The sequence below is a fragment of the Hyperolius riggenbachi genome, chromosome 3 (assembly GCF_040937935.1).
Source record: "Hyperolius riggenbachi isolate aHypRig1 chromosome 3, aHypRig1.pri, whole genome shotgun sequence".
Taxonomy (NCBI): Eukaryota; Metazoa; Chordata; class Amphibia; order Anura; family Hyperoliidae; genus Hyperolius; species Hyperolius riggenbachi.
The window spans coordinates 378,708,851-378,728,760 of NC_090648.1; the positions used below are offsets into that span (position 1 = coordinate 378,708,851).

General features: G+C 43.2%; 1 protein-coding gene across 1 annotated transcript in view; it reads right to left on the bottom strand.

Annotated features, from left to right (window-relative positions):
• Positions 1 to 6,051, bottom strand: part of USP18 (ubiquitin specific peptidase 18) — a 72,414-nt gene extending 66,363 nt beyond the window's left edge. Inside the window, exon 1 of the mRNA XM_068273684.1 lies at positions 5,976 to 6,051. The gene's annotated coding sequence lies outside the window, so the exon portion shown is untranslated. The remainder of the gene's footprint in view (positions 1 to 5,975) is intronic.
• Between the last annotated feature and the right edge of the window lie 13,859 nt (positions 6,052 to 19,910).

Genomic DNA, 19,910 nt, shown 5'->3' on the forward strand with positions numbered 1-19,910 from the left:
ACTAAGGCAGTAGCAGGGTTATGGAGTCTTGCCCAGTACCCCAGAGACAGTATCTCTTAAACAAAAATCCACACAATGTGATCAATGTGATAGTGAGGTGGTGGACATTTGTGAAGAAACCTTTTGCGTGTACTTTTTAAATTGTTTTTATTGCCTCCTCTATGGTTTCAAATATAACGTATTTAGTATATACCCCCATATAAGCTGACCCGCATATAAGCCGAGGTACCCATTTTTCCCTCAGAAACCAGGGGGGGAAAAAAGATTGACTGGCATATAAGCCCCCTCCCCAGTATAGCCCCCTCCACAGTAGCCAGATGTACCCCCAGTACAAGTCAGTCCCTTTTCCCATAACCAGATGTACCCCAAGGATGATACAGTTTTTGTTTCTCAAGATGCCATTAGATCATGGCGTCATAGATACAAGATACAATGATTGCCACACTGGAAGAATCCCCAATCTGCACTGCTGAAACGTTGCTTGCATGCTCCACTCCACAAGCCAGGGGAACCCGGTAGTCTTGAGCAGCGCACTCTGCACACCATGCTGCAGGGGATGGGGGGGGGGGGCGGACACAGCAGGGAGCCAGCTGGCAAGAGCAGGATCACTACTGCACAATCCTTATGCTCCTCTGCCGGTAACAAAACCTGCTCCACTGACTCGCATACAAGCCGAGGGGGTAACTTTTCAGCTCATTTTTTGTGCTGAAAAATTAGGCTTATACACAAGTATATAAGGTAGTTAAGCATTATCACTGGCCACGAGATTTTGTTTCTCTTTTGCCACATATTGAATTATTCCTGGATGGTTACCTGCAATTGAGTACTTGGCTTGTCTTTCATTTGCTTTAGTAACAGTGACATCATTGATCTCTAGGGAATTGTATTGTTATGCTTTTGGGATCATATATACAGTACAGCTGAAGTCAGGGAAAAAAAGTTACCTAAGTAGTGGGAAGCCTTCGGATGGTTCAAAAGCTTCTCAGATCCTCCAACCGAGACAGCGAGATAGTCGCTGACTGGCGATGATCGCATGCAGACTGAACATGTATGAGTAAGGTCTTTGCATATGAGTACGGATATCTTGGCGCCTACACACCACATAGTGCCTAAATTGAAGGCTGCCATAGACCGTTAATTAAGGACAAAGCAGGGCAGGGATAATCACTGTATCAATAAGTGTCGGCAATAGCCAGACCCTGAGTTAAGTCCATAGAAGGACAAATTAGGTTATCAGTTGGGGAATATATTTCTTAGATTTCCCTACTTTGCCGTGTGCAGGAAGAGCCATCCCTCAGCTTCTCCCCACAACCAGCAGGACATCCCTGAGACAATATGTACACCCAGTAGAACAAAGGGCTTGTGCACAAAAAAAAAAAGCCTTGAAGAGGGATACTGGGCGCTTCAAGGACCCGGTAAGCCTCTGGACCATCCAGAAAATTCCCACTACTTAGAAAGTATTTAACCAACCCCATAATCACTATAAAATTTAAAGGAATACTGTAGGGCGGGGGGGGGGGGGGGATGGGAGGGGTCAGGGGAAAAGGAGTTGAACTTACCTGGGGACCTCTAATGGTCCCCTGCAGACGTCACTGATGCTCCGAAGGCGGGGCCAGAGCATCTATGAGTGGCTGCACGGGCACAAGATGTCTGCAGGGGACCATTACAAGCCCCGGGTAAGTTCAACTCATTTTCCCCCGACCCCCTACAGTATTCCTTTAACAAGTCACCTCAAACAGCCAACTGCTCTATTTCTTACTCTCGCAAAGGGGTGGGTCTACACACAACTGAAATACCAACCTGCAGCTCTGGAAGTCTGTGCTGCAGGAAAACACTTGTACTTAAAGGACCACTCAGACAAAAAAAGTAAGCAGTTAAAATCTGACAGAACTGTCAGGTTTTAGACTAGTCCATCTCCACATGGGGAATTCTCAGGGTTTTCTTTGTTTTCAAAACCGTTTCCTGATTAACTGCCAGTCTGTCAGGCTGTATGCACCACAGTATCTGTCTTTTCTATGAAGAAGCAATAAAAGTAGGGCTGCTTTAATCACTGGTCTGGCACTCAGAACATTCTGAATTACTGTTAATGGACCTTAAAGCTTCTGCTTTCTGGAGATACAGCCTTCCGCCTAATACCCTCATATGTCTGACCTTTCTCATGAAGAGCTCATACACATACATGTGTCGCTAGCCTGTAAATTAGTGAGGCGTCTGTACAGCACTTAACCCCAAACTTTTGCCCAATGGATCAAGTCCGAATACCTGCAGGCAAAATTAACTGTGCATAAGCATGCACCTTTTCTTATGCAAGCGTCAGATCAGCAGTCTGGGGAATGTCTGTACAGACACCTGACAGGTGCCAGATCTGATCATAAATGGTTAGAATAGGCAGCATTCACCAGCTTTATGCTGGGAATACACGGTTTGTTTCTGCCGTTCGTTTCTGCTCTCGTTTTTGCCGCTCGATTCAGCTCTCGATTCTTATCTTCCTCTCGTTTTTCTTATCTTTTTCCATTCACTTCTATCAGAAAACGAGCGGCCAAAGAATTAAAACAGAGATCGGACATGTCGAATATTATCTATCGAACCATTTATCAGCTTAAAAACGAACCGTGTATTCCCAGCATAACACTGTCTAATAAAATGGCAGAAGAAATAATGTTATCTGTGTTCTAATAATTGTTATATCTTCACAGTTTGCACTTCCAAGAGGATAATACAGAAATTTCAGTTCGTTCAGGTCTCAGAGTCAGAATCTTGTTTAGCTATCTGGTGATCAAATGACAATAAATACTAATGAGAAGAATTTGGGGTGTTCCACTTCCCCCTGCTTCACAAGTTCAAGATGGAGTGACCCTTTAAATTTAATAATAGTGATGTGAATCAATTACATTCCTCCCTACTCCCCTATCAGTGTCTGTTCAGCACAGTGTTAGCTGGAAGACAGTTCAACAAATCCTCCCTAATTGGTGTATATTTTAGCCATGTAATGAAAGAATCGATCCATAAATCTGATCACAGAGAGATCTATGTGATCAAATCCTTTAATACACTGCACACAGATTTTTAATAGATTTCAGCATGAAAATATTAAAAATCTACTGAACCACAGCGTCGCACTGTTCAATGCATTGCAACAACATGGGCTGTCGATCTGCCAGGAATCCTGACCTGCCGTCGATCAATTGATACCTTCCGTCCAGTAAATCAATCAAATGATCAATCGGGCTGGCATGCTGGATTATCAATTCCGATATTAGATCGTATGATCGAATAGTCAGGAAAAATCGATAAGTGTATGGTCACCTTTAAGGTGGCCACACACGATACAATAAAATGATCCGATTTTACGTCAATTCGATAAAAACGATCGGATCTCCCGAAAAAATTAAAAGCTTTTTTTTTTATTCGACTGAAAAATTCGTTCAGATTTCACATTTTCTTCTATTTTTATTGATCCGGAATGCCAGATATTTTTCTTCACTCTAGCTAAAGATTGTATGGTGTGTGTTAGATTGTGAATTTATTAATATACACCCCCTAGCAATTTTGTCAGAGTTTCCAATCATTTTTATCATAATTGAGGAAAATTTGAACATACGTGTGTGGTACATTGGTCATTTTTGAAATGTTACAATCAGTCAGAAAAATTGATTGCAATTCTTGAATTGAACAGATATTTAAAAAAAAAATTGTGTGGTGTGTGGCCACCTTTACACTATTTGATTTTTATCAGATCTAAGCAGGTATTAAACCAACCACCACTAGATTAGTACTGATTAATGTGATACAAACCTATGCAGCTGCTGATGCTCTCCCCTTTCTAAATTGGCTTTTTATCAAAATTAGTCAAATAAGGCACTTGTTTTTGACTCATTTTGTTTGATTCAATGTGTTTATCAACTCAAACATATAAAGGATTACAATAGTAGCTTATGGCTAGAATAATAAAATCTGCCATTCACAACTGATGTCACCCGTTGGGGATTAGGACCTCAACCCCTTGGGTGACATCGCTGAGCCCTGCTGCACACATGCATGTCAGCTGTGCAGCTGACGACGCGCTGTGTTGCTATGCCGGGGGTGGGGGCGGGTTGACAAGTGGCACGTGTGACATCGCGTGGCAGGAACTATGGGGTTGTCGGGGGGGGGGGGGGGGTTATCAGCGTCACAGGGGTTGGGTAGATACATCCGACGGATTGCTCGTGGGTTGGGCATCGGGTGCCGTACACATGCCAGATTGTCAACTGGGAAGGAAACATCCGAGGTAAATTAAAAAAAACAAGATCTACTTACCTGGGGCTTCCTCCAGCCCCTGGCAGTCGATCTGTCACTTGCCAGGTTGGCATCTTCTGCACCTGTGCAAAACGCTCCAGGCCGTGTAAACACGATCGCGAGTGGCACGGCTGCTCAGGCGAAGTAAGCATCTGCAACGGAAGGGACCCCGGAGCTGCGGCGAGGGACAGACCAGATGCCATGGGCTGGAGGAAGCCCTAGGTAAGTAGATTTTTTTTATTATTATTTTCCTCGGACCTATCCTTTAAAGCAAGGCTTACAGTGAACCTAAAGTCAAGGTAAAAAAATGAGATTTACTCACCTGGGGCTTCCCTCAGCCCCCTGCAGCCGATCGGTGGCCTCAGAGCTCCGCTCCAGTGGTCCAGGACCCGCCGGCGAACACTTCCGGTTTGGCCGTCACCGGCCGACAGGCATGGGAACGCAATAGCAGCATAGGGGGCGATATACAGGCTGGGAACGCGAAGAATCACTTGCGTTCCCATGCCTGTCGGCCGGTGACGGCCAAACCGGAAATGTTCGCCGGTCCTGGACCATCGGACCGGAGCTGCGAGGGCACCGATCGGCTGCAGGGGGCTGAGGGAAGCCCCAGGTGAGTAAATCTCATTTTTTTACCTTGACTTTAGGTTCACTTTAAGACAAAAATAAAAAAAAACCCAGATACTTACCTAAGGAGAGGGAAGGCTCTGGATCCTGTAGAGCCTTCCCGTGCCTCTCCTCATCTCCTTGACCCCCCCCCCCCCCCCTCATTTTAAATCACCCACTGCAGGAGGTTTTGTCAGTCTTCAGAGGGTGGAAGAACACAAGACATGTAACAATGAATACATCAAGTACCACTTGGGCCCCCTCTGCTCCAGGGCCACATAGCAGCTTCTATGGCTATTGCTACACCCCTGAGCTGTTGCCAAGCAGAATGCCTGTATATCACTTTTGTCCAGAACTGACGACCAATGGATTGGGTCCCTATCTCTTTAGGAAGGCTGATAACACCCATATGGCCATCAATCAATCGGGAAGTAGTAATCAGTCTTACCACTTGTTCCACACGTTACAATCACAGTGGGAATAGTGTTCCCTGTAAAAGCAGGAACGCGACAGCAGGCGTTGCATACTGTCAAACATTCAATGTAAAGTATGCTTACTGTCACTGTTAACGATTTGCAGTAACGCACTACATACAGTGCGTTGGAAAGCTGCGCACAATTAGACTGCGCTGGCTGCACTGTAAATGTCACATAGGTGTTGCATTGCAGTGCGAAGTTCTGTGCAACTGCAGCATAGCAACGTCTCACTATAAACGTAGCCTCAGTCATGATCACACTCCTGCAGAAAGCTTATTGTGAATTTATCAAAGTAATGACCCTGATTGCATCACTAACTGAGGTACATAGCAATGTCACCGTCAATCCTCCAATCCCTCCCCACGCCTGATCACTCTTTCAATCAATAAACTATCTGCATCCAATCAGTAGTTTATCACCCAGTTTTGTGGCAGTATTGATCATGATGATCACATCTGTGCCCACCTTACTCTAGTCCTGTACTGTCTTCAGAACTGTCAGCATAGAAACGTGGAGAGCAGAGAAGCAGGAATAATGTGGCACAATCCCTATAGTATAGGATAGTGGGGTTCACAAATACATGCCATACATAAAGATGATGTGAACATGCTATATACTTACTTGGCAGAGAAGATCTGCAGTCTGGGATGAAGAGTGGATCTGAAATTCCTTATATATAGGCAGCCCCACATCACACACGCACTGACACACACACACACCCACTCTCACACACACGCTGACGGATCTCCCTCTCTTTAGTTTCATTTCTCTGGGCTGTTCCAGGAAAATGAAACTCAGCGCAGATCAGCTAAGGGGGCCCCTCCAGACTTTCCTACAGATAAACAGGGCGATAGACAGCCCAGGTGATAGCCCAATAGCCAATCTGCTCCGGACATTAACCCCTTGTACACCCATGAATCGCCCAGCATCTTCTGTACAGTGTTTCAAGAACTGCATAGCTGCCAGTTGCTCCCATATCTGTAGTCTGTTCCAAGCTTTCTCTGTTTGTCCATGAAAATGTAGGATTTTGTTCTTTTTGTTTTTGTTTTTTTGCTTTGACTGGACTGGTTGTCAAAATGTTATTATGTTTTATTATTATTTTTATCTTATCATTGTTAGTTTACAATAAAATAATGCCTGTTATTAGCAATGGTCAATGAGAATCACATAATCCTGAGTTAATTATTAATATTAGCAATGGTCAATGAGAATCACATAATCCTGAGTTTATGCAGGGTTATGCAAATTTTGTGTGCAAATTTATATAGCTTGAAAATGTACTAAACGAATTCCGCCTTAGCAGGACTCAAAAGCTACGTACGCACTTTAGATAGCTATCATTCGGCAGAACAAATAATTAGTCGATGAACGAGCGTTCATACACTGGAATACCAATTTCTTAAATGAACAACCTTGCACAAGCTATAACAACTGGCTTTATGTTCACACAATCAGTAGTGAATATTGCGCGCGCATACAGAAGTGACATCAAAGTTTGTTGGGTGATGGATTATGTGCATGAGCAAATAATCTAACGACATCTATACACACTTTTGGAAATAAACGATCGTCGTTCAATCAGATCCATCATGAGGGATCCGCATTTTCCACCAACGTCGGCCGTTCATAGTTAGTTTCAATGATCGTTTGTGAAAGTTTTGTGCCAGATTGTCTGTAGAGCGATCATTTCAGAGCCGTTTTAAGGCCTCTTTCACAGTAGGACGTTGCGTTTTGATGCGATGTTAAAGTCGCAACGCAAATTACAACGCAATACCCCCAAAAAGTTGCAATGCAACTTAATGCCCCGTTATGGTCGCATACAGGAGTAGAGCATACAGGCAATGAAAAGTATGTTTCCAAGTCATTACTGAGCATGTGCAAACAGTCCAACGCAGCTAATAACGTGTATAATGCACTGCATGCAGTACTTTCATATAACGTGCAGTGTTAGTCACCAACACAACATGTGCACTGTGAATGGGGCATTGATTTTTCATTGCAGTGAGTAATCCTGCGTTACATGTTGGTTTAACGTGCGGCTTTAACGTCGCACTGTGAAAGAAGCCTAAACGACTGTAGTCCAAAGTGTGTATGTAGAAAAATGGTCAATTTTCAAGCTGAAAAAATCTGCAAAACACTGCATCAAACTCGAAATTATTTGCATCTCATTGGCCACCCCATATTATTATTATTATTACTACAGAGATGCCAGGGCTGCAGATACTGTATAATCTTCTAAGAAAAAAATCAAGAAATTGGCTGAAACTGAAAATCCTCCTGAGCTGTCCATACATTATGCCCTCAGATTGTACAGAATTCATAAACTTATCTTCTGTGTAATATGAGGACAGACAAAGTCATTTATAGCAGTAAGGTATATTATTGAAGTAGCCTCTTATGCTACATAGATGAACAAAAAAATATTTATTGTGAAGAGAGTACACACCTTGCAAGTTGCTTTGTGTTGCATTGCCACATGTGAACAGAGGCAGGACAAGGTCCTCCAGCACCCTAGGCTGAGACACCAAAGTGCGCCCCTCCATCCCTCCCACCCCAGCCGCCACACACTGATTGATATTAGACTAAGAGGCGCCCCAAGGCCCCGAACCTCCCAACACCTTAATCTCTAGTTGTCTGGATTGCAGTCACTGCCATGTATTCCCTCTTATTAATTTTCTCTGCTTCAAACACAATAGGTGAATGATAGTTGAGTGAGTTGTGCGCCCCCTCCTGCACTGCGCCCTGAGGCTGGAGCCTCTCCCGCCTCTGCCTCGGAACGGCCCTGCATGTGAATGCCTTGTATGGGCATGTTCACAGCTGGCATCAGATTATCCTATCATGCTGTCACAGTACATTTCTCAATAACCTGGGCAAAAATAACAACTGACCATGCTGTGAAATAACGTGAGTTTTTAACCACTTACTTTTTTTTCCAATTTTCAGCGCAAAACTTGTGTTTTAAAACGATCAGTTTTTCAGGGCAGAGGATTGGGATGCACCCGTGGCCACTTTCTACTGCCTATGGGCATTCGGGAAGGAGTTAGTGTGCAGAATGTGTGTTACATTATACTCATGTCATAGCACCGCCTGCAAAGGCGCTGAACGCAGCATTTTCCCGAGGATTGCATTGTGATTCTCAATCACTAGAAAGGGAATCGTAAAACTCAATGGCCGAAAAATCCATCACAAAATAACTGCAAAATCCCGATCACAATTGCTACTTAGGCTGGTGTTTACAAGTGTGAATGGGGCCTTACAATCACTGTAAAAATGCTGCATGCAGCGTTTTTGCGATAAGAAAAATAATGCACTTTTGGGGGAAACCTGTCATAAAATTACATAATTAAAGTGCTTTTTGAATGGCTGGTGATTGGCAAAGCACTTGCAGTATGCAATAGCCCTTTTGCCACTTGATCTGGCAAAACAATCGATTCCTTTACAATCTTTATGGGATCCCTCATCAATCCCTACCACACTCAGCACATTGATATATAATAGATTTCAGAATCGACCACTGCTCCTGACCTGCCCCACCACCGACCAATAGAAATCTTCAGGTTTGCGTCAAAATTCATTGAAATTTAATCGTTTGGATGTGTTGGGACAGTTTGTGTGTGTGGTTAAATCTGCCAGGGATTGAACAGGAAAATTGATAAGTGTGTAGCCATAAAGACCTATGAATTGGTATAACAGCTATTTCCCTTTTTTGTTCTGTGAGATAGCATTTGCCCCCAAAGTCTTTTTTTTATTCCTAATTAATTTAAGGTAATGATCTGTTAATGCATTTAAAATCTTTTTCTGATATTTTAATAGGGCTACATTCACAATGGTTTACCACAACTCTAGCAATGCTGCTAAGTGTGCTCCTAGCCTCAACTTGGTTTCACTTTTTCAGAGAGCACCGAAATGGTTAAGCCTCAGTATTTCCTGTCCCTGGGAAGAGCTGCCTTAGCAGAGCTCTCCTGCAGTCTAGTCACAGTCTGATAAGAACTAGGATGATTTAGATCTTGCAAAACAAACACAGAATACAGAGAAGTGACTCCATTGACATGCATTGGTTTCAGTTTGAATGCGAATAATCGCAATGCATTTTCGGACTAAGTGGAAACGGGCCCTTAGAAAACATTGGCGCAACAGTAAGGGCTTATTCACAGTGGGGCGTTGCGGAGCTGCCAGGCAATATGCATAAATTAAAAGGAAATAACATGTCAGCCTCCATATCCCTCATACCTCGGTTCCCTTTAAGTGATTGGAATGACAAGGAGCACATACAGTCAGGTCCAAAAATATTGGGACACAATTCTAAAATGTTTGGCTCTATACACAACCACAATGGATTTGAAATGAAACAAACAAGATGTGCTTTAAAGGGGTTCTGTGGAATCCTAAAAAGCAAATAAGCTTATACTTACCTGGGGCTTCTATCGCCCCCTGCAGCTGAGAGGTCCAGCGCCGCCCTCCTCTGATCACCCATTCCCTGCTGCCGGTCCCGGTTTAATATTCGTCTGAACAGACGAATAATGCTCGCTCCGGCTTGCGCCATCGGGAGCTTACTGCGCAGGCGCAGTATGAAGTTTTCTTGTACTGCGCCTGCGCAGTAAGCTCCCGATGACGCCCACGGGAGTGAGCACGTGCGTGATTACACCGGGATCGCCAGCGGGGAACTGATGATCAGAGGAGGGTGGCGCTGGACCTCACATCTGCAGGGGGACGATAGAAGCCCCAAGTAAGTGTCATCTTGTTTGCTTTTTAGGATTCCACAGAACCCCTTTAACTGCACATGGTCAGATTTATTTTAATGGTATTTACATCCCAATCAGGTGAAAGGTGTAGGAATTACAACAGTTTGCATATGTGCCTCCCACTTGGAACACACTAGCCAGAATTGCCTATGCATTTTCCATAGCACATAGTGGAAAACACAAACTGTATTTTTTGGACTATAGAAGTAGTGGGAAAAGTCACTGCGTCTTATAGTCCAAATGCAGGGAGTTCCTGACTTGTAAACGTCTACCAATATGAACCTCCAACCCGCTGCAATGTCGGGGACTCCCTGTATTGTGCCCATGCAGAGGAGTACACAGGGGGACAAACGGAGGACACAAAGGGGCATAGAGGAAGACACAAGGCAGACAGAGGCAGACACATAGGGGACATAGGAGGGCACAAGGAGGACAGAGGAGGACACAGGGAGACATAAGAGGTACAAAAGGGACATAATTCACAAGATAACCCTTCACCATGGATGCACCAGGTTTAGTATATATTTTTTTTCCATGGGTTTTTGTCCTCTAAACCTAGGTGCGTCTTATGGTCAGGAGCCACTTATAGTCCGAAAAAATACGGTATGTAATTCTGCCTAGTTTGTTGCTACCCTCACAGTGCAGATGGACAATGACCGAAAGCATACTGCAAAAGCAACCTAAGAGTTTTTGAAGGGAAGAAGTGCAGTGTTATGCAGTGGCCAAGTCAATCACCTGACCTGAATCCGATTGAGCATGCAATTCAGCAGGGATGAAACTCAGCGTCTGGTGATGTCTATGCGTTCCAGACTTCAGGCTGTAATTGACTGCAAAGCAACCAAGCATTAAAAAGTGGAAGTTTGATTCATGATTATATTATGTCCCATTACTTGTGGTGGGAGGCAAACTGTTGTAATTTCTACATCATTAACCTGTAAATACCCTCAAATTAAAGCTGTCAGTCTGCAGTTAAAGCACATTGGCCTCAATTCACTAAGCTTTATCAAACACTTTATCAAACGTTTGCTAATTTACCTCATGGGTAAAATCTAATTTTGAATTCGCTAAGGTGTTATAGGTCTATTAAACGTTTTAGCGATAAAAATTTAAATATATAGCACCTTAGTAAATTCAACATTAGATTTTACCCATGAGGTAAATTATCAATGGTTTGATAAAAAGTGTTTGATAAAGCTTAGTGAATTGAGGCCAATGTGTCCGTTTCATTTCAAATCCATTGTGGTTGGGTATAGAGCCCAAATGTTAGAACTGTGTTGGTGTCTCAATATTTATGGACGTGACTGTAATTGTGGAAGCAGTGGGGACCTTTTCAAAGAGACTAGCACACACTTCAGCTAGTTTACTGTTAGTTGAAGTGCACATTAAATTATACTGTTCATACTGGGGTGAGGGGAGGGGGCATGCCTGTATCTTTTAAAAGGTGTAAAAAATAAATAAATAAAATAGGTTAACTGAATTATTTATAAGGGCCCATTTAAGATATGTTAAGAAAACTCAAGTATTTTGTATACTGGCTAGCCCTGACGCTATTAGTAGCCTCAGGGACTCACCACATACCAGCAGTAGAACAGCTGTGCTGGATATGCTTCAGGCTCAGGGCTGTCTGTCTCCCTCTCAACACTCGGAACTGCCTTGAGAGTTGCTGGTTTCTTTTCCTCTGCCAGATGATTCAGTTTTGTTTTCACTGTGCCATATGGAAATCATTGTTGCTTAATACAACTATACACCTAGTAATCTGCATACTGTATATGTGAGGGAGGCATCTTCACCAGAGAATTGGCATACAAGCTGGTTGTAGGCAGGCAACGTAGGGTTAACCTGGAGTTTAAAGTGTACCCGAGGCGACATGTAACATGATGAAATAAATGTGTAAGTACCAAGCAAAACATATAAATAACCAGGTGGTTTTATTTTGGTGCCTAAAAGTTTTAATTTTTAGGCACAGAAGTAACAGCTTCAGTCTTGTGGTACCTTGTGAGAATATAACAAACATCACTGATAAGCTAATTACAGCCATAAGAATTTTCCTGGCAGAATACAACTTCTGAGAGAAGAGGGAGATAAAATACATGAACTATTAACCTTTTTCTAACTCTGGGATACTTATTAGGATGCTACTGAGCAGAGGCAACCAAATATTCAATCTACTGTGTAAATGTTTAAATATAAAATAAAACCATGGGATATGTAAAAAAAATTAATGATTTTTTTTAGGAGTAGGAGGATAAATACAATTGTTTATCTCATTAGTTTATTTTCACCTCAGGTTAACTTTAACCACTTGCCGACCGCCCACTACCTATGGGCGTCGGCAAAATGGAACCCCCAGGACCGTGTAACGCCGATCGGCGGTGGTACCTGGGGGACTGAACAGCCAGAGATAGGGTGCATAGATGCGCGCGCATCCGCCGGCATTAAACTCCGCAAACCCGCATAGTATGTATAATACACTTTGTAATGTATACGAAGTGTATTATACAGGCTGCCTCCTGCCCTGGTGGTCCCAGTGATCGTGGGACCACCAGGGCAGCAGGCAGTCCCCCTAGTAAACACACACACTGATCCTGCCCCCCCCCTTGCCCCCTGATCGCCCACAGCACCCCTCAGACCCCCCCCTTGATCACCCCCTCAGACCACTGCTTGCACCCAATCACCCCCCTAATCACCCATCAATCACCCCCTGTCACTATCTGTCAACGCTAGGTTATAGATTAGGTCCTAAACTGCCCCCTGGGGCTCCTGATCACCCCCCCCCCCACACACACACACACCCTCAGATCCTCCCCAGACCCCCCCCCCCCCCCCCCCCGTGTACTGTATACATCTATTCTCCCCTGTAATCACCCACTGATCACCTGCCAATCACCCATCAATCAGTGGCTTAGAACAAAAGGGGCACTTAAATCACCATCCAGTAGTCTGGCAAGCGTCACGTAGACTGTCCCCAGAGTCTCAATAAGTTTCCTCAATGTTCAGCCAACATGTCAAAGAAAGAGAGAAAAAAAGCACATAGCGTAATCCTGTATTGCACAGAAAATGCCCGTCACCACATCCAGAGTGAACAGACCACCTTGTGCAGGGACACACTCCCCCCTATGTGCCCGCACTCACCCGAACAGCCTCCAACAAATCCGGAGGTATGGATATACAGCGTAATCAAGGGGATGGGGATCAATTCAATCCAACACGATCAGTATCTATAACTCAAGGAAGCGCCATATAGTGTAAAATCATTTAATATGATAAAGATAAAAAAGTATCAAACTCACAAGCGAAGGTAGTCAAAAGGCATGTAATCACATGAGTGATAGCAGTCCCGGGTAGCCGCTCACACACACGCTGCCTCAGATCCTCGTCCTTGACTTCCTGATACTCCTAGTCACGTGACGTAGCTCCGCCCTATGCATTTCGTCATGAGAATGACTCATCAGGGGCTCACGTCACTTCAGAATCCACAACTCCTATAACCCATCTCTAAGCCCTCCCCTCAGTCTAACTCCACCTGTTGCTGAAAGCAGAATCCTCTGCATGCCTGTGTATCAGCGTTCACCTCAGGGACAGGCTGCATATAATACATTACGGGTAGTCCACCATAGCAACATACATAATCATCTGGCAGCACTTCTTACACATATCCTCAAAGGGACCTGCCTAATTATATACAATAACATATTCCATTAGCTATAAAAATTATAAAACATTCTTTTTTAATAAGAAAAATTAATAAAAAATAAAATATTAAAAAAAAAAAAAAAAAAAAAATATAAAAATGAATAAGGTAGAAGAAAGAACAGCAACGGGGGATATCCCCACCACTACATCATAGGCTGCTGGTAGAGCAATGTCAGCAATCACGGCACCAGCGCGATAGTTCACGATCAATGCGTCAGTAGGATTTGTGCAAAAACACACCAACACACATTGCATGTGTATGCAACCACCCACCGCGCCGCCGCAACAACCCCGCCGATCGCCGCTGCTTAACATCCTCCATCATAACCAGCTTCCTTCCCATATTAAATACCAAAGGTTATAATTAAAAACACATAGAGACCTGACTCTGTACTATATATACAGAGTCAGTTATTCGCAATAAAACAGTTAATATCTAAATCAATATTAAGGCCTGATGGACTGAGAGTATCCAAATTAAAAATCCATCTCGTCTCCTTTTTTGACAGCTCCCTCACTTTATTGCAACCCCTCCAGTTGGGCATTAGTTTCTCAACTGCACAAAAGTGCATCTGGGTTGGATCGCAGTGGTGTTTCATCTTAAAATGGAGAGAGACACTATGTTGCTCAAAACCCTTTTTTATATTATTGATATGCTCTCCAATTCTCTCCCTTAGTGATCTGGTCGTGCGGCCCACATATTGTAGGCCGCAATCGCACCAGATCATGTACACCACAAAGGCAGTGTTACAACACATAAAGTGACGGAATTTAAATAGATTACCATTTGAGCCAGAAACAATTTGATCTTGTCGGTGGGCCTTTGCCTCTCTACAACATTTGCACCCCCGGCAAGGGAAAAACCCGGCCGATTGCCATCCCAACATCTGTTTCTGTTCCGGTGGGGCTACACAACTAGGCGCAATCCGATTTTTTAAAGTAGGGGCTCGGCGATAAATAAAACTGGGCTTAGTTGGTAAAACTCCCTTTAGTAGATGGTCACTTTGGAGAATATTCCAATGTTTATGGAAAATTCTCTCCACCAATCTATAATCTGTAGAGTAATCACTTAAAAAAGAAAAAGATTTTGAATCATCCCTCACTTTCTCTTTCTTAGTTTGAAGCAGGACTCCTCTATCTCTTTCACCCACTTCTATCTGTATTTCTTCTAGCCAAGGTTCATTGTAGCCTTTCTCCACAAATTTCGTTTTCAAAATGTCAGACTGTAGGTAGTAATCTCTTAGGTCAGAACAATTTCTGCGAATTCTTGTAAACTGACCTTTTGGGACCCCCTTCAACCACTGTGGGTGATGACAACTTGTCACATCAATATAGGCATTTCGATCGGTGGGCTTAAAGAAACATTTTGTAGAAAAACCCTCCCCTGTCCTCGTAATACTGAGATCCAAAAAGTGTATAGTGTTATTGTCACATTCTGCAGTTAATTGGATATTCTCTTTAATCCTATTGATCTCAATAATAAATTCCTGAAAACTTGCCTCATCCCCCCTCCAGAAGATCAAAAGGTCGTCAATATACCTTTTCCAAAGAGCGACCCTTGACCCCCCTATTCTTAAAGCTTCCTCTTCCCACAGTGCCATATAGATATTAGCTAAACTTGGGGCATACGATGCCCCCATAGCACAACCGTACACCTGTCTGAAGAATTGATGCTTGTGCCAAAAATAGTTCCGTTTGAGGGAAAAATCAAGCAGTGACAAAACAAATTCCATTTGGACCCCGCGCATATCACAAAACCGATGCAAAGCAATTCTCGCGGCTTCTATGCCGTCATCATGAGGAATGTTGGTATACAATGATCCTACATCCGCTGTAGCCAGCAGGATGTCACCCTCTATCTTCAATTCCTCCAGCAGTTGTACAGTGTGCTTAGTATCCAACAGGATATGTGGCAAACGAGGAACAATCGGTTGGAGAAAACTGTCTATATATTGGCCCACTCTATGAGTGACAGATCCAATCCCACTCAAGATGGGTCTCCCAGGGGGGTTTGTGGTGCTTTTGTGTATCTTTGGAAGTTGATACATGATTGGTATCCGGGGTGCCGAAGGCACCAAAAAATCAGTCGTCTTTTTATCTATGAGACCCATCAGCAGACCCTCATCCAACAAGAGGGCTAATTCGCGTTTAAATTTAAGGGTCGGATCCCCCGACAGCACTTCATAAGTTTTATCATCATAAATCAATCTATCTAATTCAGCAAAGTACTGATCTTTCCGCAAAAGCACCACTCCTCCCCCTTTGTCTGCAGACCTTACAACCAACCCCTTCTCTTTCATTAAACTATCTATCGTATGTTCATTGAAGGACTTGGACTTAATATTCAATTTTTTGAGGTCATCCACCACTCTATCTTTAAAATTTTCCACTGCATTCAAAGCTGAGGTATCTTGGGGGTTAAAGGTGGACGCGCTCCGGAAAGTCGTCCGAGGTGCGGTCTCAACACAATTCAACCGATTTACAGGCCCTTCTTTCTGTATAAAATACTTCTTGATGTTCAATTTTCTCGTATAACGATGAACATCAATGAAAGCATTAAATTTGTTCAGCTGACTCTTGGGTGCATATTTTAACCCTTTATCTAACAATTTCATTTCATGCTCCTCCAACGGAACACCACTCAGGTTATAAATACCTGCTCCTATCACTGCCTTCTTCTTTTGTTCCCTTCTGCCTGCTCTCCTCCCCCTTTTGCCCCTCTTTTTCTTGGTGTGACTGGTGTAACTGATTGCCCCCCCAGGTATTCTTCCTCCTCCCACCCTTCTCTCCAATACCGGGGGCGTGGGGCTAAAAAATGGGGTTGTCCAAAATTTCTATCTTCCCGAAGTGGCTGAAATCTATTTTGAATGTGGACCGGATATTGATAAGTAGGTTGTGGGTCTACTCTCCTGTTCCATTGTGCACCTCTATTGTTCTGGGACCCGCCAGCCCCTCTCCCATCATATGGTCTATGTTGGATCCTATCTTTATTACCCACTCTTTGTTCTTGGGGTTTCAATACTTTCCCTTTAGGTTGGTCCGACTGTATAGGGGTATTCTGTGCAGAAACCGCCGGTTGGTCTCCTGCTCCATTTCCTGTTTGCTGTTCTACATTTTTATTGGCTTTATCTATCAATCTTTTTTGTACAATTGGCTGCCACTTATACGCCAATTTCTTTTTGTGAGCCTCACTATCTCGTGCAAACTTCCTTTGTTTGTCTGCTATAATATTTTTCTCACCAACTGCAAGGGTGTCCTGTATCTTTTTAGTCCTTGTCATGTATTGTTCAGTATTTTTATATGGTTCAATTTTAATCCTGATATTCTCAATCTCTGTGCCCAATCTTTCTATCTGCCCAGTTTTCCTCTTAATCAGAAGTTCCATAAGACCCAACCCACTTTTGTTAAAAAATTCTTCCCATTCTTTGTTATTTTCCTCTGTGTCTTCCCCATCATCTGGCGTGATATCCCATCTGATTTTTTTGGGGATAATACCTTCCCTATGGTATTTTTTAAGGGTAGCGATATCCCACCACGTTTGCTGTTCTTTAACCATCACATTATGCAAAGATTTAAAATCACTATCTAAATCAATCACTCCTGGTGCTGTATCCTTAAAGAGTTCATCTATATCGTGTAATCTCCTATTTCTGCTTTCAAAAAGATCCATAGCTGCAGACAGTGTATACAGAAAAACAACAAATAAATGGCAATTGAATGAAAAGCTGCGCTAATGGAAAAACATCAATCACATGGAGCGCTCTAAATAAACAATGCTGTATATTGTCATCAAAAGTCACTAGAAAAAGGATTAGTAGCGCTCAGTGGCTTAGAACAAAAGGGGCACTTAAATCACCATCCAGTAGTCTGGCAAGCGTCACGTAGACTGTCCCAGAGTCTCAATAAGTTTCCTCAATGTTCAGCCAACATGTCAAAGAAAGAGAGAAAAAAAGCACATAGCGTAATCCTGTATTGCACAGAAAATGCCCGTCACCACATCCAGAGTGAACAGACCACCTTGTGCAGGGACACACTCCCCCCTATGTGCCCGCACTCACCCGAACAGCCTCCAACAAATCCGGAGGTATGGATATACAGCGTAATCAAGGGGATGGGGATCAATTCAATCCAACACGATCAGTATCTATAACTCAAGGAAGCGCCATATAGTGTAAAATCATTTAATATGATAAAGATAAAAAAGTATCAAACTCACAAGCGAAGGTAGTCAAAAGGCATGTAATCACATGAGTGATAGCAGTCCCGGGTAGCCGCTCACACACACGCTGCCTCAGATCCTCGTCCTTGACTTCCTGATACTCCTAGTCACGTGACGTAGCTCCGCCCTATGCATTTCGTCATGAGAATGACTCATCAGGGGCTCACGTCACTTCAGAATCCACAACTCCTATAACCCATCTCTAAGCCCTCCCCTCAGTCTAACTCCACCTGTTGCTGAAAGCAGAATCCTCCGCATGCCTGTGTATCAGCGTTCACCTCAGGGACAGGCTGCATATAATACATTACGGGTAGTCCACCATAGCAACATACATAATCATCTGGCAGCACTTCTTACACATATCCTCAAAGGGACCTGCCTAATTATATACAATAACATATTCCATTAGCTATAAAAATTATAAAACATTCTTTTTTAATAAGAAAAATTAATAAAAAATAAAATATAAAAAAAAAAAAAAAAAAAAAAAAAAAAAATATAAAAATGAATAAGGTAGAAGAAAGAACAGCAACGGGGGATATCCCCACCACTACATCATAGGCTGCTGGTAGAGCAATGTCAGCAATCACGGCCCCAGCGCGATAGTTCACGATCAATGCGTCAGTAGGATTTGTGCAAAAACACACCAACACACATTGCATGTGTATGCAACCACCCACCGCGCCGCCGCAACAACCCCGCCGATCGCCGCTGCTTAACATCCTCCATCATAACCAGCTTCCTTCCCATATTAAATACCAAAGGTTATAATTAAAAACACATAGAGACCTGACTCTGTACTATATATACAGAGTCAGTTATTCGCAATAAAACAGTTAATATCTAAATCAATATTAAGGCCTGATGAACTGAGAGTATCCAAATTAAAAATCCATCTCGTCTCCTTTTTTGACAATGGAACAGGAGAGTAGACCCACAACCTACTTATCAATATCCGGTCCACATTCAAAATAGATTTCAGCCACTTCGGGAAGATAGAAATTTTGGACAACCCCATTTTTTAGCCCCACGCCCCCGGTATTGGAGAGAAGGGTGGGAGGAGGAAGAATACCTGGGGGGGCAATCAGTTACACCAGTCACACCAAGAAAAAGAGGGGCAAAAGGGGGAGGAGAGCAGGCAGAAGGGAACAAAAGAAGAAGGCAGTGATAGGAGCAGGTATTTATAACCTGAGTGGTGTTCCGTTGGAGGAGCATGAAATGAAATTGTTAGATAAAGGGTTAAAATATGCACCCAAGAGTCAGCTGAACAAATTTAATGCTTTCATTGATGTTCATCGTTATACGAGAAAATTGAACATCAAGAAGTATTTTATACAGAAAGAAGGGCCTGTAAATCGGTTGAATTGTGTTGAGACCGCACCTCGGACGACTTTCCGGAGCGCGTCCACCTTTAACCCCCAAGATACCTCAGCTTTGAATGCAGTGGAAAATTTTAAAGATAGAGTGGTGGATGACCTCAAAAAATTGAATATCAAGTCCAAGTCCTTCAATGAACATACGATAGATAGTTTAATGAAAGAGAAGGGGTTGGTTGTAAGGTCTGCAGACAAAGGGTGAGGAGTGGTGCTTTTGCGGAAAGATCAGTACTTTGCTGAATTAGATAGATTGATTTATGATGATAAAACTTATGAAGTGCTGTCGGGGGATCCGACCCTTAAATTTAAACGCGAATTAGCCCTCTTGTTGGATGAGGGTCTGCTGATGGGTCTCATAGATAAAAAGACGACTGATTTTTTGGTGCCTTCGGCACCCCGGATACCAATCATGTATCAACTTCCAAAGATACACAAAAGCACCACAAACCCCCCTGGGAGACCCATCTTGAGTGGGATTGGATCTGTCACTCATAGAGTGGGCCAATATATAGACAGTTTTCTCCAA